We start from the raw sequence: 20010 nt of genomic DNA, 5'->3' as shown, positions 1-20010 counted from the left end.
CCCTGGTAGTTCCTGATGCGTGAGGTGTGCAGGCTCGAGTTTGGTATGTGTGAACTCGTGGGAATGAATGCTGCGCAACGGTATATGCGGCAGGTATGTGTCTAGAAGGAAAGTGCTACTTCTGGACATTGATGTATGTGTGCAGTGAGGGTGCTGGAGCGTGATTGGCTGGAGCTGGCTGGCATGCCAGGCTCCAGGAAGTCTGGATGGGACTGCCCGGTGGTGAGTGTGAGATTAGCATGAGTGATGTGTGGGAGGAGTGTACCTGTGTCCTGGATGGGCTGGGTTTTCCCCACACAATGCTGGCTCCGCCCCCCTGTGGTGTGACTGATGACCCAAGCCTCCCCAGTGAATGAAATGGGTGGTTGGGCCATCAAGAGTACTCAAGAACCAGCTGCGACTGGTTCCGCCCCCACCCTGCCCTTAGACAAAGGATTTGTCTGTATAAAAAGAGGCTGTGACCTCTTGAAAAATGTTCTTGTTCCCAATTTGAATCCTACCAGGGGCGTGCTGCTGCTTGGGCTCAGGGATGGCTTGCCTCCCTGAGCCCTGCCCAGCCCCTGGCTTGCTGATGGACCCCTGAAGGACTTGCTGTTGCCCTAGCGCCTAGGAGCACTTTCCATTTACCCCTGGTGCATGAGAGCGGTATTCTGTGTGCCTAGCGCTGGGGGAGCGCTTTATTTGCCTTTTAGCGCTTGGGAGCGCTTGATGTCCTGCTAGCGCTTGGGAGCGCTATGGATCTCAGCCGGTGCCCACCCGGCGTTATTTGCCACTTTTTATTACCTTCGGCAAGCGAGTGTCCACCTCGCTGTATATTTTATTCGAGGTGCCCAAAGTTGGAATCACCGCCGCGGCCCTCTCGCGCCGCAAACCGGAAGTCAGGCGGCCGGGTGCCTGGAGCGGGGCGGGACTTCCGCTTGCTTCAGGAAGTCCCGCCCGCCGCCGCGCCGCGATTGGCTGTCTGCCCGGATGAGGAGCCCCGGAGGAAGAAGCCGGCAGAGAAGATGGCGAGATGCTGCCCGGGGCTCCCTTGAGCTGTTGGGAGCCCCAGTGGTCCTGCGGAGAGCTGGAGTCCTCGAGAAGAGGAGAGGACCCCCCGCTGGAACCGCCGCCTGGGAGAGCCCCGCAAGCCTGCCGCTTCTGACGAGCAGCCGCACCAGATGAAGAGGAGTCCCCCCGAGAAGCCCAGTGAGTGAGGAAGGGCTGGGGGGGGGAAGCTCCGTGAGGCCCAGTGTTCACTGTGCCAGTGCAGGCACAGAGTCAGAGCGGCCCCGTGTGCACAGAGGGCCGCTCCAACAAAGGGGGCATTGAGGTATTTCTTAGAGCCCCGAGAGGCTCACAGGGCAGTGATATTTCGAGCCCAGAGAGGCTCAAGAAGGCGCCACCGTTGTTTGAAGAGCCACAGAGGCTCTTGAGGGCAGTTTATTGATTTCGAGTCCCCGGAGGGGGGACTCCAACATTGGCACCACATTTGCTCGAGCCCAGAGAGGCTCAGGGGCATTGCTTAATTTGAAGGCCTAGAGGGCTCCAAACTGCGCCTATGTATGTTCTAGAGCCTAGAAGGCTCCCCGTTTGCACAGTTTTGCTTCCCGAGGGGCTAGTAAGCGCCCTGGCGCAGATCTGTTTCCAGCTGCCCAGCAATTAGTGGGCAGCTGCACCGTGTAGGTCTTTCTTTTCCTAGGGACATGTTCTGGACTTTAGGAGTGAGGCGCACTCCTTCATCCCTGGCCTTTCCCCAGCTGCGCAGCATTTAGTGCCAGCTGCAGCGTTTAGGCCCCCTGTTCTGTCCCTCAGCTGCCCAGCAAGTAGTGGGCAGCTGCTACGTTTAGGTCTTGGCGCAGTGGCGCAACCTGGACCCTGGACTTTAATGTAAGTTCATGTTACTGTGATTTCTGCAAAGTGCTCTTTGCTGCACCTCTGAATGTGTTGTTGATACATTATGTGCCCTGTTCCTTACACCGCTGAACGTGTGTTGATGCGTCATGTGTTCCTTACACCGCTGAATGTAGGTTCTGCATCATGTGTTTTGTCCCCAGGTCTATGCCCCTACTTGTCTTGTGATACTGAGGTGGTTGTTCTTGCTAGTGCAGGTGGTGCTAGTAAGGTCCTGGTTCCCTGCGTGACCTGTTCCTAGGGTGGTTAGGATTGCGTAGGGGGGACTTACCAGTTACCAGTGGGTACTGGTTTTGTGCTTTATGTCCTATTTTGTGTTACAGTGATCTTCTGTTATAAGTGATCCCAAGGGCTTTATACTAAGCTTGCCCCCTGACCAGAGTCCCAGGACCAGTGGACTCTATGGTGCCTTCCCTGCCAAATTGCTGGGACTTGTCTGATCTCCCTTGGCCCCTGGGGCCTCGCTGAAGTGTGCCTCGCTCGTTCCCCTCGGCAGCTCGTGCCGGCAGCCCGTCCAAGCCTCGAGCAGCGCCGCTCTCCCCTGAGCCGCGCCGCTTCGCTGGGTCGCCCGCATCCTGCCTCCCCCTCCTCTTCTGAGCCGCACACATTGGTCGCCCCAGAGAAACGCTTGTACCGTGCCGGCAGCCCGTCCAAGCCTCGAGCAGCGCCGCTCTCCCCTGAGCCGCGCCGCTTCGCTGGGTCGCCCGCTCAAGCTTACTAAGGAGGTCACTCGCATTATCCCGTGCAACCAGGACGGAAGGTACTGTCTGATAGGCTATGTTCTAAGTTCTAGGCCTACAAGTATTGTATTGTTACTTCTAAAAGTGCTGATTCCTGACAGTGGTCCAGGTGGCCCTGTCTTGTAAATAATCCCTTGTAAATTCTGCCCGTGCCTCTGGCACATTGTAAAGTGTGTTTTATCTAATGTGTTTTGGTGTAATACAAAGGCTATTTTTATATAACCTTGTGTGGAGTTTCCTTTGTGGTGTGCCTTTGGGTGTTGTTGCTGGGGTGCGTGCGCAAATACTTAACTTACATCGCCTCCAAGTTTAGCCTTGCTGCTCGCGCCACGTTACCTAGAGGGTGAGCAGGGGTTATCTTGGCGTGTAACTCCCTTGCCCTGACTTGGGAGTGGTGGTCTCTGACTGACTTTGGCGAAAGCCCCGGGCCAGCCAGGGATCCCATTTCCAACAGTATTTTACCACCCAATCCAATTGGGTGTTAAAATACCGAATTCAGGTGTGCATGCACACCTATGCCATGTGACAGACAGACATGCCCTTAGGGCATGTCTGTGTGCCACATGGCGCACATGCCTATTTTTGGGGTGCCAGAGGGTGTCACAGTGACACCCCCTGCACCCTTGCAGAATTCGGTATTTACCGATTCGGTAATTACCAAATCGGTATTTACCATTGATTCCTATGGGCTTCACAGCCCATAGGAATCAATAGGAAATACCGATTCGGTAATTCGGTAATTACCGAATTGGTAAATACCGAATGTTACCGATTCGGTAATTCCACATCTGGAATTACCTACATCTCCCCCCTTCATATTTAGCGATTCATAAATACCGAATCGGTAAAATTCGGTATTTATGAATCGGTAAATACCACTTACCTACATCTAGCCCCTAGTTCTGTAGAGCAATTTAGAATGTTATGTGAATGCAGCCCTGTTGCCTAGCATTGTAGTAGTTGCTGTTGGCTGTCCTGTGGGTAGGACGCTGTATTATGAGTTACTTAATAAAGAAGATACCAGTCGTAATCAACTGCATCAGGTGTGCTTTTTCACAGCTGTCTCTCTGAGAGGAACCTCAACAGCTGCACTGCTCATCTTACCAACAGCATCTAATTCTAGGCAGCACAGAACAGAAAGCTGGGCTTCTGTGAAATGTGCATAATCCAACCGTTATGCCACAGTTGTCGAGATGCCACTCTGATGGGCTTGCATTGTTCATAGCGCATCACGTGTAACATGAAATGTGGGAAATTACAAGAGAGTCCACCATAGGAGAGAGCATTTCACCAGGGGTGCTGAAAACAAATCTTTCTGGTTCCCTCTTCCCTAACTCGTCCCCTTCTAAACTTTTTAACCTGGCTGCCCATTACCAGTTACAAACTTGAAACAAATGACAGCGCCAAGAAACCGTCCGGTGTATGCCGCGCTCTACAAATCCTTTTTACATTACATTACATTACATTACAGACACACAAAATAGAGCACAATCAAATTTATTGATAATCATGAATATTTATTATTAGGCAAGATGTCATTGTTTCATTGCAGCAAGCAAGCACAGAAGCCTATATATGGGGAAAATCATCTCACAGAATGAGTCAATTATTGGCTTCTGGGCGCTATGGAATCAATATACACCGGTCAGATTGATCTTTGTCCAGGAAGGCCCTGGACACCATTGTCAGCAGAGACACAAAGGACTCTGGGAGGAGAGCGTTGAGGTGGGACCGCGGAGGAGGCTGCGACAGGCAACAAGGAAGGAACCTTGAGGCGCGAAAGATGCCGCGGGAGGTTCATCTCCAGCTGCGGGTGACGCTGATGTGGAGGGACTTGGGGTTGTCCCGAGAATGAACGCCACTGCGTCTAAATGTTTATTTAAGTTGGAGGCGCCTTACGACTTGATCAACATCAGGAGTAAAATCATGTCCGATAAAATCTACTCCAAGAATGGGCTGGACTAAACCCCGCCAACCTCCCCTCCCCCCCAGTGAAAACTCTTTCTCAGCATGTCCCTTTCTGCAGGCAGGGCCAGTCTATCAACAACCTTCTACCTCAGCAATCATAGTTAACTTATTTTGTGAAAAACAAACTTTTTGAAAATAAAAATGTTGTCTCTCTTAGATCTTGAATGACAAAAGTATTTCAACACTCATTTGGCACTTTTGGATATGGGTAATAATTCAACCCACTCCAGAGTTAAAGGTTCCAGGTTTCCCAATATATCTGGGGATGTGGAATTAACTGGAGGTCCAAGTTGAACACTGAGAATCCCCTGAGAAATGAGGAATTACAAGGGTGAATCCTGGTCCCATCCCAAGTAATTCTTCATTTTCATCAGATGAAATCTCTGGGTAAAAGTAAACAGGCTTCTTCTTGGTCTTTTAAATCTGAGGGGACCAGACATTTCCAGGTACTGACTCCACTCGAATTAAAAATGAACTCACAATCAGGCACTCACTGGCACACCCCCTCCTGTGAAGGTTCAACTCAGCGTGACTGATTCACGCACACGCAGCACATTAGATCTGTCTGTGTTTGGAAATCCTCTCACAGAGGTGTAAAGAATAGATCTGACAAAGCTGCAGAGACACCCAGAAAGGCACAAGTCTTCCTACATTCATGAACTACATTGCTCTGAGAGTGGTGAGAGATTAAATCCTTTCAAGAGTAGAAGGAAACCAGTTTTCTATCATGGAAAAGGAGAAGAAACACACCGAAAACTGGTAGAAACACAAGGCAATAGGGGCAAGATGTACAACCATTGATTTTGCGACTCGCACATTGTTACAATGTGCGAGTCGCAATTTGTTAGTCACAAAATCCAATGTAAAACAGTGTCTCAGACACTGTTTGTGATTCCCAATGGAGTCGCAAATTGTCTGCCTCATAAGTATTTAGGAGGCTGTCGCATTTTGCGACCCCATTGGGAATGGCTGACACTCAAAGGGATGGTGGTCTGCTGGGGTCAGCAGACCTCCATGTCTGGGACTGCTTTGTCAATAAAGCATTTTTTTTTTAAATGCAGCCGGTATTCCGTAAAGGAAAACGGGATGCATTTAAAAAAGAAAAATTAAACTTTTCAGTTTCATTTTTTAAGGGCAGTCAGTGGTCCCAGGGACCACTGCCTGCCTATAGAAAACATGTGTGCATCCATTCCCAAAGGGGAAGGAGCCCCTTGAGGGCCCCTTCCCGTTTGCGAGTGCTTTACCACTTTTCTAAGAAGGGCGGTAAACTGTGAGTGTTTTTTCAATTGCGGTCACAAAACATTCATACATGGGTTTTGGACTCCTATTAGGAACAGACACCCTTGGCACGCCCCTTCCTAATAGCGAGTCGCTAACCCTATTTTTCGAGTCGCTAATTGATTAGGCCCGGGGGAAGGAGATCACACGTGGTTGAGGGGTTGGCCCGTCCCTACTGAGGCAACTGGTTCTTTCACAAAAAGGAGCTGTTTCTCTAAAAGTAGCTGCTGCACCATGGACAGGTAGCTGGGGTCTTATAGGGCATTTCCCCATATGTTCCTATAATAATCTGTTAGTTCTGAAGACCAGGTGTCAATGTTCCTATGAACGATAAGAGTCCCCCAGAGCTGTGTCACTTTTTATAACAATCCCAACAAGAAGCAGCGAGCAAGACATTTATAATGACATAAAATAATCATAAAATGCAGAGCTGAAATAACAAGACCACTGACTGACCCCGCAAAGCAATCATGAAATGCGGAGTCACGATGAACACATCCGTGCTCCTAACAGGCCCTGAAGGCGCTGACTTAGAAATCCTCTATTTATTGTTACTGCGCAGGTGCTCCTCCTTTCATCATCATGGATTACTGGGCATGGCTGGATGTCTGTCAAGAGAGATGAAAACAGAAGGATGAGATAATGGAGAGGAGATTATACACAGGAGCAGAATATGAAACAGTCAGACACCATCATACAACCACCCGGGCAGACACCCAAAATAAACAAGCCACTGGCAAGTCTCTTTTCTTTCACCTGATTTGGTTGACACTGCCCCAGCCCTCCTAACACTGCTGCGGGTGAGCCGTACAATGTCTCCTACTAGCACCGTTTATAAAAATACATGTGAATCATGGGGTTTGTAAAATATTACTTTGAGTCATTAAAGTGCTTATTCACACACTTTGAACAGATTCTTCCTTCAAAGAACCGAGCAGGCACAGACAGAGCTGAGCTAGTCGTTAACAACCCTGCACATTATAACAGATAGGTATGCAACGTTTACAACGAAACTTTTACAACGCACTACCATTACAACGCAGGTATTACCACGCATACCATTACAACGCATTGCGCTGGGGGGCGCTCTAGGGCAAGTAATAAGTTTAATTTTCCATCCAACACCTTTCCTAGTGTCCACGGGGACTGGAGTTGGAATAGAAAATTATACTTACCACTATCCAGCACCTCTAAGCGCTATGCGTTGTAACGGTATTCGTTGTAAATACCGCGTTGTAAAGGTATGCGTGGTAAAAGTATGCGTTGTAACGTCATAAATCCTAACAGATAGCATTCGCTGCCCATACTGTTACAGGTATTTTACACACCTGTCATAGAGGGGCAAGGTTTAGATGCGTCTGTACATAAAAGGAATCAATAGAAGAAAAACTGAGGTGGAGACTGAACGCTTTGTATCATCAGTTTTCTAATGTCGTTTATTTAAAGGCCACCTGTAGTAGCAAAAGGTTCAGGCTTACGTTCCTTGAGCTTTCACTTGGCTTTCAGTAGGCTTTCATGGAGTTTTCAAGGGACTTTCAGTAAGTGTTCACTGGTCTTTCACTGGCTTTTCACATGCAGTGAGCTTTCACTATCCTTTCATTTTACTTCCACTGAGCTTTCACTGGTCTTTCATTTTACTTTCACTGAGCTTTCACTGGCCTTTCACTAGCTTTCTGTGGTGGTTGATCAAAAGGAGGTAAGACACAGCAGAGGATTCCTGTTAAAACCATAAGTTTAATACGACTTAAGGACCTACCAAAAAAACACGTTCTAACAGTGCTGACAGCTCCGAGCAGCTGACAAAGAAAGTTTTGGTCTTCATACAACAATCAAACGTTCCCATGCCAACATTCTGTCCACTCTTAAGTACTAACTATAACATTACTTTTCCCTTTAAGTAATGACAATGCTTTGTTTTAACCCCTTGCATGCTGATGACGGCCCCCAGCCGTCATGCACTACAGTGCTCGTGTGCTGATGACGGCTGGGGGCCGTCATGACCGCACCCGCGCTGAAATCTTCAGCACAGGTGCAGAATCGCGGTAGCATGGAAGGGGTTAATACATTGCTATTACATTACTTTCTTCCCTTACAAAGAATATCACTAATGACATGCAAAGTGGGCGTGCCAAGATGTTAGCGACTGGAAACAGTCGCTAACATCGCTATCTCCTATTACCAACTTATGGAGATATTCGCGCTAAGCACAAATATCTCCAAAAGATAACACCTGCCCTGAGCAGTTCTTAGCCATGTTATCCAATGGGAGGTGGATAACATGGCTAGGAGCATTAGCTTGGTAATGCATGAATATCGCTGACTTTTCAGCGATATTCATGCATTGCGGCCGATTTTTATCGCATTTGCGATAAACCTTGCTAATAGCAAGGTTTATCTGCGATAAAAATCGCCGCAGCTCAGCGGTAACTTTTTGTCTATAACCAAGCATTAGCGATAATTATCGCTATTGCTTGGTAATCGCTATTGCTTGGTAATATGCCCCAAGGTCCCTAGCAAGAAAAACATATTGCAAAAAGGAAATGCATAGGTTACTTGCTGAACCTAAGAGTCAGACAGATAGAGAAAGACCATTGAACTGGCACTTGTTTTCAGATCAGAAACGCTCGATCGTTAAGAAACATTATCTTACACTACTGATTTAGCACTCCTCTGCCTGGGAACCAAACATCCCTGTTGGTCAACCCTACTACCACACTTAACAACCCTTCCAAAAATCTGCCACTAGTAATCGTTGACTCCTATTTGTGTTTCACACAATGTATCCACAATTACGGATCACTAAAATTCTTACCACCTTTTTTGACATGGATTCCCTTTTTGATGTAAACTATATTTCCACCTTTCACATTGCCCATATGGTTGTGTTATCAGAGTATTTCTTTTCTTTAAGTTTAGGAACAGCAACTTTTCTCTTGACCCTAGCATCCTGTTCATCCATTCAAACACCAAATTTGACCCATCTGCTCATCCCTTTGGGGTAGACTTTGGTGGCAGGCTTCCTTCCTTTCGAAAGCTCAAATGGGGAAAGAGGTGTAGTAGTATGTGGAATTGTGCAATAGATCCATTGCTTAAAGTGAACCGCATTCAAAAACACACGCTTATTAGTAATAGCCTATTGCACACACTGAAACAATACCTTATTCAATTACTCCACCTGACCATTGGTTTGCGGATGATAAAGTGTAGTTCTCGGATACTTAATATACCCGAATTAATGCAAGACATTCACTTCTCCATTCACAAATTGGACCCCATTCTCTGATATCAGAAATTTGGGAAACCCCTCTGAAAAAAAAGGGCAACTAAATCTATGCCAACCTTCTCTCAAGCTCTAGAAGGACACTCAGTCAACCGCAAAGGAGGCTTACTCACCACTATGACTTTCTCAGCAGCAGCACACAAAACTCATACCCACACTACAAAATCAACCTCTCTGTCCATAGATGGCCACCACAAAGTCTGTCTAATCCTGCGTTTTGTGAAAGTCTTTCCGAAATGTGTTTTGTGGGGCATCAAATACATATTACGCCTGACACCCTCTGGTGGTATTAGCTTGTCACCCTTCAGTAAAATACCACCTTCAATGGTGAGCTTGTTATGAATTTTCCAATAAGAGTAACAAGGATTCCCTAGGGATTTCTATGCGGGCCAACCAGTACTCGCATAAGATATTACTAGTTTTGAAACTTCATCTCAACTCATTTCTGCTTACCACTCCTTTTCAGACACTGCACACAGCTTTTCCAGATCCATTGCGGCAATGAAGCAATTTTTATCCAAGTCTTCATCCCCCCCTTGTTTGTACTCATCATCAGTGGAAGGAAAACCATCCAAAATAATTAACTGATACTGTAATAATGTTGTGGTCAATCTTGAATTTCTAGTGGTTTGTTCTTTGCTTGTCTCACGAGTTAAGATTGCAACAAGTAGTTTATGATTGGTAGTTTGTTCCCTGAAGCTATGGCTTGAATTTTATACCGCCCACTAGCATGCAAGCAGTTGTTTTTCAAATATTGAGTTTTGAGTTTATGACTCACTTAGGATCCTTGACACATAACACATGGTATTCTCTACTTCACCATCAACTTGGGTTAGTACTGCACCCATTCTTTGATTGCATGCATCAACAGTAATACATCACTTGTGCTCTGGATTAAATGGTCTCAAAGTCCTAGAACTAGCTAACTTTTTTTAATGCATTCAAATGACTCCTGGCACATTGAGTTCCATTTGAAAGATAAGTTCTTCTACAGCAGAGAAGTTGAGGCTTTTTATGAAGTACATAATCAGTAATTAAACCAAAGTAGAATTTGAACATGCCCATAAATTACTTAAATCCAGTTTTTTTGGTTAGTGCCAATGCATCAATAATGGCACTAACTAAGCCTGGTCTTGCTTCAGTACCCCCTTAGGACACTGTGTCCAAGATATTCAACACATGACTTACCAATCTCACATTTCTCTATTTTCAACACAATCCCTTTTTGTTGAATAAAAGACAACACCTGAACTATAATAGCTTCATATTCCTCCTTTGGTTCATAATCCTTTGGAATACGAATGCCTCAGAGGCTAATCGGAACGGTATCCTTCAGTACTGTAAAGTACCCATAGGTGACACAATAGCTGTGAAGTGTCTAAACTCAGGTTTTAAAAACACCTGAAGATAGGCAGATGCTAAATCAAGCTTACACCCGCCAATGAAGCCAAAAGATCAGATGATTTTTGGTAGAGGGGGGAAATCAATCCAAATTGACTTGTTGAGACTTCGAAACTCCACACAGACCCTCAATTCACCATTTTTCTTCCTGACAACCACAAGGGATTATAACCACAACAATGATTCAATGTGTTTGATTATTTCACTATCATACACTTTTAAAAATTCCTTCTCTAGGTCTTCTCCTTTAGAAAATAGGACACTCCGCAATGTGTTGTTTATCAGAATAGACCCTTCTTTACACTTGATTTTATGTTGGAACCCCTTTATGGTACCCAATTTATCCCAAAATAGTCCAGGGAACTTGGAAGTAACATTTGAAACAAGAATTTTCCCAACCACGGACACCTGGTCTTTAGTACCAGGCCTCAACACTATTTTGAATTGGCCTTGGTGAAAAATACACAACCACTTGACTGCCATATAGACTTTCCCGAAAACGTGGCTATTCTTGAAAACCAAAACTTCTTCAAAATAGCTGGATAAATCAGTACGCCTCCCTTCATAAGAGAATGGTGACTGGTCAGGAGGTTCACGTCTCTTACCTGGCCATAATTCATTGTACATTTCCTGGGTTATAATTGTGATTCTGGCCCCTAAGTCAAATACCAGCCTAACTGTTGTGTCACTAACAATCACATCAGCAGACGGGTCCCATACAATCAGTTGGATCACCAGTGCATACATTGTCTCCAACCACCAAAACAATGATCTGTACATCGTCTTGTAATTTTTATAATTGTTGATCATGGTTGTCCTCACCTCAGTTGGCTACTATATTGCTCCCTTTGGCAGACAGGTTCAGTTGACTTTGGCACACTTTTGCAAAGATCCCCACTTTGTTACATTTTCTATAAACATCACTTTTTGCAGGGCACTGTTTACGAGAATTAAACTGTGGGATATTGCCACATCTAAAACAAACATTAGACTGACTAAAGAAACCCTTAACATATCTTGAATTGTCCTGACAAGATAAATACACTTTTATTCTATTTTAATTCTTGCGCAAACATTCCCCGCCACCAAATATTTTGTCTCTTCAAGCTCTTTGACAGATAACTGTGATGTTTCCATGCTTATAGCAATTTGCAGTGTTACATTCAGTGTTGGATTGTTAACAGACAATAGTTTCTGTTGGATTGACTTGTTTGTGCAGCAGCAAATAAACTGATTGCGGACAAATCGTTTCCTCATCAGAGACTTGTGTCGTAATACTACAATGCTTGGTTGAAATTTGAAACATTCTTCAAATTTCTTAACAGCGTCAGTGAATTCATCCTCCTGTTCCTCCTTTGTACCTTCGATATCTTAGAAACTTTGAAAAATTCCACGGCTCTCAAACCCAAGGGAGTGAAGAGGTAAATATTTATTTATTTCTTCACAAATACTTGGCATTCCACCTGTCCCCAAATTGGTTTGAAGAGCCTCAAACCAATTCCTCCAATTGATCAGTGGCTGTCTTGGGCTTTCTAGAAATTATGGTTGTTGGTTTACAGACTGCATGGTGTATGTAAAACCTACAAATGTAAAACAAAACAAAACTCATAACGCAGCCTACAATAGTTGCTAAAATGGCCAGAATCCCTAAAATAAATTGATCTGGAATCTTCAAACAGTGTGTGTTACACTCGTAAAGAGATGGAAGGTGCACAGAGTCAGTGAGCTCCAAATGTATCCAGAAAATATCCTTTTTTGTAGTGCTAGTTAAAATTGGACATCAGCCAACGCGTTTCGTTCTGAATGGAACTTCATCAGGGCTGAAACACACATGAATAGAACCACACGAAATCACACAGGATGGTTGTCTTGTCTGTGACCTGTTGAAAGTTGCTCTCCGTTGGGAGCCTGAACTGCTGTTTTTGTTGCTCTCCGTTGAGAGCCCAGACTATTGCTTTGTTTTTCGGACACTTAGCACTGCTTATTGATGAGAAAGAGGTAGTCAAGATGGTGCCTCGTTAATTTGTATGCTAACCTCATTTTTGATTGGTTAATGAAGGAGATGTGGTTCAAAGCCTCATGGGCTATGTAGTGTTTTACGTTTACTGTTTTTTCATTGGTTGCTGTTGGAGTAGTCAAGAAATTGAGAAGCATAATCCTCACCTCCGTGTCCTTAATAGAATCTAAAATTCTTGTCCCAGATGCTGGAACATTTTGTAACCTGTAGCATCCGCATTGTTTATATGAAAGTGCTGAGGTGGTAATACAACTGGAAAATTCCCAAACACCAAAAATGGACTTCCAAAATCGCCGCTGAGCATACTGTGAGTTCAAGACTTGCACATGTAGAATAATGCAGACATTAGTGAAACACAACTGGTGAGCGTGATTCAAAGATGCGATGGCCGCTGTGCGTCAGTCACGCTCAAGGGTTTGACTGCATGGTTAGAGGAATGCAGATGTTAGTGAAACACAACTGGTGAGCGTGATTCAAAGATGCTATGGCCACTGTGTGTAAGGCACGCTCAAGGGTTTGACATGCACGTGTGCATGATTCAGAGATGCTGAGGTAAGTGAAGTGCAGCAAAGTTTGCATAAAACAATCCTGGATACATGTACAGGTCTGTAATGTTAGAATAATATAATTTGAACCCTGTCAACAGAGACCGCGACACTGGAGGAAATCTGAGCCAGAAGAAAGTCAACAGAAGCCCTTGTGGGGATCTGGATGAATGACCCTCAGCACTTACAGTGTGGAACCCTCCTGGCACCTCCAGCTTCTCTCCCTCCCCAAAAGGAGCTGTGGAGGTGGATCAAAGGAGATAAGAAACGATGGACAATTTAATGTAAAAATGGTAAGTTTAACAAGTCCTAAGGAGGTACCATAGACACGTCTGTCAGTGATGACAAAGAACAGGACGGTCTTCATACAACAGCCACCGTTGCCATGCCAACAACCCGCCCACACTGGAGAACTAACCATTACATTTCTTTTCCCTTTACCCAAGGACAATAAATCATTTTAATACACTGAATATTACACTCTCTCTGGCCTTTCACTGGCCTTTCAGTACAAAGTCTAACAAGCATTGGCAAAGCCTGCAGGTCTGGCCACTTTTCATCAGTGCTGGAATGGAATAGGTCTCCAGTAGGGCCTGATCTCGAGTCCCTGCCTTAGGCTCCATAAACCGACATTCTGTTTTCCTCTTGACGTCACCACACAGCAGTCACATATTCACACTGAGGATAGCATGTGTGATGAATTGACTGTGATGGTTTATAGTAGTTTAAAGCCTCATTAACTGCACCCAGTGTGCACCCAACGTGCTGCTTACCTGAGCAGCTCAGTCCGTCAACAAATATGAAAATATTTTGATGTTCATAGAAATGTAGCTCTCTGAGCAGTGTTGTCTTAAGGATTTTTGGGGCTCCTAGACAGAAATATTGTGTGCGTCCTGTTAGCAACAGCTTTGATTTTATTACCCACTATTATGCTAACTGTAGCCCACGTGATTTGTAAATGGGTTTGACACACAAATGTTTGAAATATGTCTTTCTGAAAATCCTTAAGAAGACATTGGGCAAAGCGAGATGAGGTAGAGACAAAGATAGAGATAGATGTAGGGATACAGGTAGAGATAGAGGTAGAGGAAGAGGTAGAGGTAGAAGTAAAGATATAGGTAGAGGTAGAGATATAGGAAGGGATAGAGGAAGTGATAGAGGAAGTGATAGAGGTAGGAATAGGGATAGAGATAGAGATACAGATAGAGATAGAGGATAGGTAGAGATAGGGGCAGAGGCAGGGATAGAGGAAGAGGAAGAGGTAGGGATAGAGATAGAGGTAGGGATAGTGTTAGAGAGAGAGGTAGAGGTAAGAATAGAGATAGAGGCAGAGATATAGATAGAGGTAGAGATAGAGATAGAAGTAGGGATAGAGGAAGAGGTAGAGGTAGGGATAGAGATAAAGGTAAAGGTAGTGATAGTGGTCGAGATATTGATAGGGATAGAGATAGAGGTAGAGATAGAGCTAGAAGTAGGGATAGAGGACGAGATAGAGATGGAGGTAGGAATAGAGATATAGGTAGAGTTAGATGTAGGGATAGAGGAAGATATATAGGTAGGGATAGAGGAAGAGACAGAGGTAGAGATAGGAATAGAGATAGAGGTAGAAATAGAGGTAGAGAAAGAGATTGGGGTAGAGGTAGAGATAGAGTTAGAGCTAGAGGTAGAGAGAGAGTTAGGGATAGAGATAGAGATAAAGGTAGAGGTAGGAATAGAGATAGAGGTAGAGTTACAGGTAGAGATAGAGGTAGCGATAGAGGTAGAAATAGAGGTAGATGTAGAGATATAGGTAGGGATAGAGGAAGGGATAGAGGTAGGTATAGAGACAGAGGTTGAGATAGAGGTAGAGATAGGGATAGAGGTAGAGATAGAGGTAGAGGTAGGGATAGAGGTAAAGATTGAGGTAGAAATAGGGATAGAGGTAGAGGTAGTGAAAGCGGTAGAGGCAGAGATAGAGATATAGATAGAGCTATGCAGAAAGAAGACAACTGGTTCAGATACAGATGTAGACAGGGGTGAGCTCGAGAAAGACATACCATGCATTTTCTCAAGGGTTCCATATAAGTGAAGGGCCCTGGGCATTTGTCCACTTTTCTCATGTTTTAAAACGCCTCAGTCCCTGAGCTTGATTCTTCCACACCAGAAACATTGCAGCCACTGCTAATGAACCTTTACTAACATACGCCCTAGACAAATATTTTACAGAAAAAAAATCAATAGAAGAAGAAAAAAAGATTGCTGCGAATACCCAAAGCACTGCTCCCCCTCTCAAACATGGGCTCGTTCACACCAGCCAGAAACGAAGGATTACTAATTGTCGTTATTTGAGATACTTCCAGGATCTCATCCCATCAGAAACAATCAATGACAGTTTTCACATTTTTGAAACTGCATGGTGTGACATCATGAACGCTTCATATAAGGCAAGGTGCATTCCAAGGTTATTCAAGTCAATCAAAGATCTCCCTGGCTCAGGACCTGACCCATCTATCAAAAGCACCCTGGATAGACGCCACATAACAAATGGTGCAAACCAGCTGAACACCATCACCTCCAAGCAACACTCGCTGCCAGAATACCAACCTGACTTTAGAGCTGGCATCAGCATCGAAACAGCGACCCAGAAGATAACGCACAATGTTCAGCACATACTATACAAAAGGCGTGCTATGCAGGCTTGGCTGCTGCCTTTGAAACAATCGACCACGAGAAGCTGTTCATGAGCCAGAGCATCGCAGGGACTTCGGAAGGGAAGCATTTGACTGGTGCGCGTCTCTCCTCTTGATAGAACCCAAGGATGGGACCACATCACTGCCAACGCTGAGTCCTACAATGCTTAGTTAATTCTCCCATATTATAAAATCGAGGTCATCATTACCCTGAGAAACTGCCCTTCACACCTATAAAGGTGGGTGAGATATAACCTTCTACCGCTGAACTCTGAACTAGTGGAGAAGTGTGGCTCAGGGGTTAGAGGCAGCAGACCCGGAAGCTGAGATCGGCCGTGGACCAGGGTTCAATTCCCCGCCTCGGCGGGTCTTGGGCAAAAAATTCCACGGACTCGATAATTCTCGCCCCGGTGCCTCCTCGACTCACGGGTTCACACTCTGCGACTCTGGGCAATAGCTTGCTTAATCTCCACAACGGCCCCTCGCGGCGGGATGCCTGACTTTCACCTTGTGGATACCCTGCTATCTCACAGGGGAATACCAGGAAGGGTTCCCTAAGCAAGCGCCGGGAAACCCACAGCGGGTAGCTGTGCGCTATATAAGCTCAACTACATTTACATTTACTCTGAGTAACAAGTTCCTCTTTTTCCATTGTAGGAAGCTGGCTCTAAAATGAAGTACACCGTGCAGAGAGTCCCGGGAGTGCCAGATTGGTACACAGCGGCAAAAATAGATTAATACTAACGCTCTTAATGTGGGAGCGCGGGCGATCAATTAAGCTTATCAGAGGGCAGTGCTAAGCGTTTGTTGTACACAGAGGCAATAAATGAGACACGCACTCAAGAATAAATCTCAGACCAATTTGCCAAAATAACACTTAATTTCATATCAGGTTTCAGACCAAGAACTTTGTTCACATGTAAGTACTTAGGGGCACATTCACAAGGGCTTTATCTCCACTTTTGTGGCTTAAAAAGCGGAGATAAAACTATCACCCTATTTACAAGAGGATAATCGCATGTTAGCATTCCTTTTCCCAACACCTCCCTTTGCATCTCTAATGAGAAGCAAAGTGAGCGCCACTGGGCGTACCATGGATGGACAACCTTGCAAATATCGCTGATGTTTACATCGCAATATTTACAAGGCTGCCCCAGCATTTTAGCACATGTTAGTTTTTGGACAAAACAGATGTTTTCTCCAAAAACTAACGTCTGCCAAAATGCAGACTTACCTATCCCCAACATTGGGTTGGATTATTCAGATACGACCCTATGGGTCATATTAGCAAAGTTATTGTGGTTTTGTAGGGATCATCGCTGGAAAACCAGCGGTGTTCCCTGCAAAAGGGCGATAACCTCGCTATCTCTGGAATTTTTATCGCCCTGGAGTTACACATTGTTAATAACGCGCAATCAGGGAGATACATTCCAGAGATAGCCTGCGATAATATAATTATTGCTAAGCACGTCCAGCGATAATTATCGCTGGCTGTTGTTAATATGCCCCATATTTTCTTATGAATTTTTGAAGTTCGGAAAGCAACTCACAGTTGTGCTCAATTGCACACAGTACATTCCTATGGAGGAAAAGCATAAATGTATATATATTCATACAGGTGGATCTTGGGGTTCACCTACAGTATTCCAAATAGGAGCATGTCAAGGTCCAATGTTCAATCAGCTGATCGTTGGGAGCGTCCCGGATTCGGCCAGTAGCAGGGTAGTAGAGGTGTTGATAGCAGGCATGCTACAAAAAAGGGGGGCCACCTAAAAACAGAGGACTTGCATATAGATGAGGAATCACTGCACAAGGGCCTCAGGAAAATGTGAGCACAGCCGGTTCATTGATACCCAGGCCGGGCAGGCTGGGTGCAGAGCAGGCGGGCCAGCCGCGCTCTGTGCGCAGAGGTAGTCTTCCCTCCAAGGGACAAGCTGGATGCAAGGACAATTTGAGGACAGCCGGGCCATTCACAGACTAGGGCTCAAGTGCCTAAGTCCCTGGACTGGTCGTTGTTTCCTGGGCAGTTGCAGTCCTGACTGGACTCTATGTTGTGTAGGTTGCAGGGGGTCTGTTACTCCAGGGATTGGTATAGTACCGCTCCGGTAGGTGCTGATGTTATCACACTCAGTGAAGAGACAGATCTGACCCTCCAGAGCTTCTGTACCTCTGTAAATGTAAATGTAAATGTAAATGTAAATGTAGTAGTACTTGTATATCGCACAAATCGACCCATGAGGGTATCTCGGCGCTTGTACGCATACCGCTGTGGAACCCTTCCTGGCTTTTCCCTGTAAAGTGCCCACTCATGGGCACCCCCAAAGTGAAGCCAGGCATCCTAGCGTTGTTGGGGTTGTTTTGGAGATTAAGCAAGCTATTGCCCAGAGTTGCAGAGTAGGACCCATGATTAGAATAGGCACAGTGGCGAGAATTATCAGGTCCGAGGAAATTGAGCCCAAGACCCGCCAAGGCGGGAATTGAACCCCGGTCCCAGGCTAGACCTCTGCATCAGAGTCTTCTGCTCTAACAATTGAGCCGCACTTCTCTTCCAGGTGGTTGCTGCTTCGGGGTCTAGTAGGAGCAGGAAGTCAGTGAACTGAACGGTTCAGGGGCTGCGGGCAGCAGGGGAGTTGTTTTTCTACTCTAAGGGAGTTCTTAGGATGTATAGCGAAGGTCTGGTGGTCCTCTGGGTTTCTTAGAATCCTCTCAGCAGCAGTACGAGACAGATAATAATTATGGTTGAGTCATGAAGCAGTAGGTAGGTTTTCAGGCCTAAATTCTGCAGAATGTACTTCATTCTCGGGTTCAGCAGGTCTTATTTGTTAGTTTCTTTTTTAGTTCTGTTGAATCTATGTTCTGAGTCGAGGGGTCCCACATAAGTATTAAAAGTAGGGACATTAAAGGGAGTAACAGGTAGTACCCGATGGTCAACCCACCTTTACGATGTCTACACCCTCTATGTGACCACTTAATGAGGGAAGCAACACAACCCTGACCCTGATAGGCTAAGTTTCTCCAGCACAAGATGTAGGAATTGGAAAAGTGGGATCTACATCACCTGCTCCACCTGAGGGGTGATACTGGTTGACTGTGGGCACACCACCGAATCCTACTACTTTTCCTGCCTGGCCTCCCACCAAAAGTGGGGTCAGGACACAGTGGTTGGCATTCTCCACTAACTGGAGATGCCTGAGTTGCATTTCAAAGGCAGCATGTCCTTTGAAGCTTCTGGACTAGACGGCCGATCCTGCTTGGAGGAGGTGTGAAATAACCTGCCCAGAGCAGGCGTTGTTCCAGGTGTCTGAGAGCGAAGGCTCCCACTCCAGGAGCCCAGAAAGATGTCTATTGGTGGTAGACAGGCTAAGACCAGTCGATAAACCCACTAGTAGTTGGTAGATTTACAGGTGTCCTCTGTGTGCAGGTGTTAATAAATCCAACGCTGGCATCTGCGTGGATTCATTAAGACAAGATGATTGGTACCAAACATCTGAGGGTTCAGTGAAGCCATCATGGAGCTACGGAACTCGTAATGACGAGTACCCAGCCCATGGTCTTTTTATGGCTTCCCTGTGCACTTTCAATTTCCATGAATGGACTTGGAAATTGTAGGGTAATATCCATTCAGGCAGATATCTCCATTCATGGGGTATGTATGGTGCACACTGCCTCAGGGCTTTAAGGCCCACTGTAGTGGTAGCTTACCTATATCGCATGCAGTGTCTGTGAACATGGCACACAGGGATGTGCATGTTGGTCTTTTCTACACCAAGATACTTAGCCTGCACTGGCAGTGTGTGTGGTCTTGGTGAGGGGTCCCTAGAGAGGCACAATTTGTGATTCAGACCTAGAGAACCCTTTTCCTTACCAATGCCCTACATACCACTTACTAGGGTATTACAGTGGGGGCTAAAGCTGTGCCAGTTGTGGAACAATGGGGCAGTTTAGGAAAAGCACACTGTTGCTGTGGACCTGGTTAACAGGGACCTAGTACACCTCATTCAAATTTGCATCAAAAACGAGTCAAAAAGTGTGGGGGGTACTGCAACAAAACCCAGTTCCCTACATCCATACACTCTACAGAAGAACCGTGACTCTACTTTCCACAATACAGGAAAACTACACAATTTCACTTCCTCGAATGCACCCTCTGCAAAATCACTTGCTTCTGCCCTCCCAAGCAATTCACAGATAAACAAGATGTTTGAAGCTCCAAGCTTTC

Source organism: Lissotriton helveticus, chromosome 2_1, assembly GCF_964261635.1.
Source record: "Lissotriton helveticus chromosome 2_1, aLisHel1.1, whole genome shotgun sequence".
NCBI classification, from domain to species: domain Eukaryota; kingdom Metazoa; phylum Chordata; class Amphibia; order Caudata; family Salamandridae; genus Lissotriton; species Lissotriton helveticus.
Note: the sequence above shows the minus strand (reverse complement) of the source record.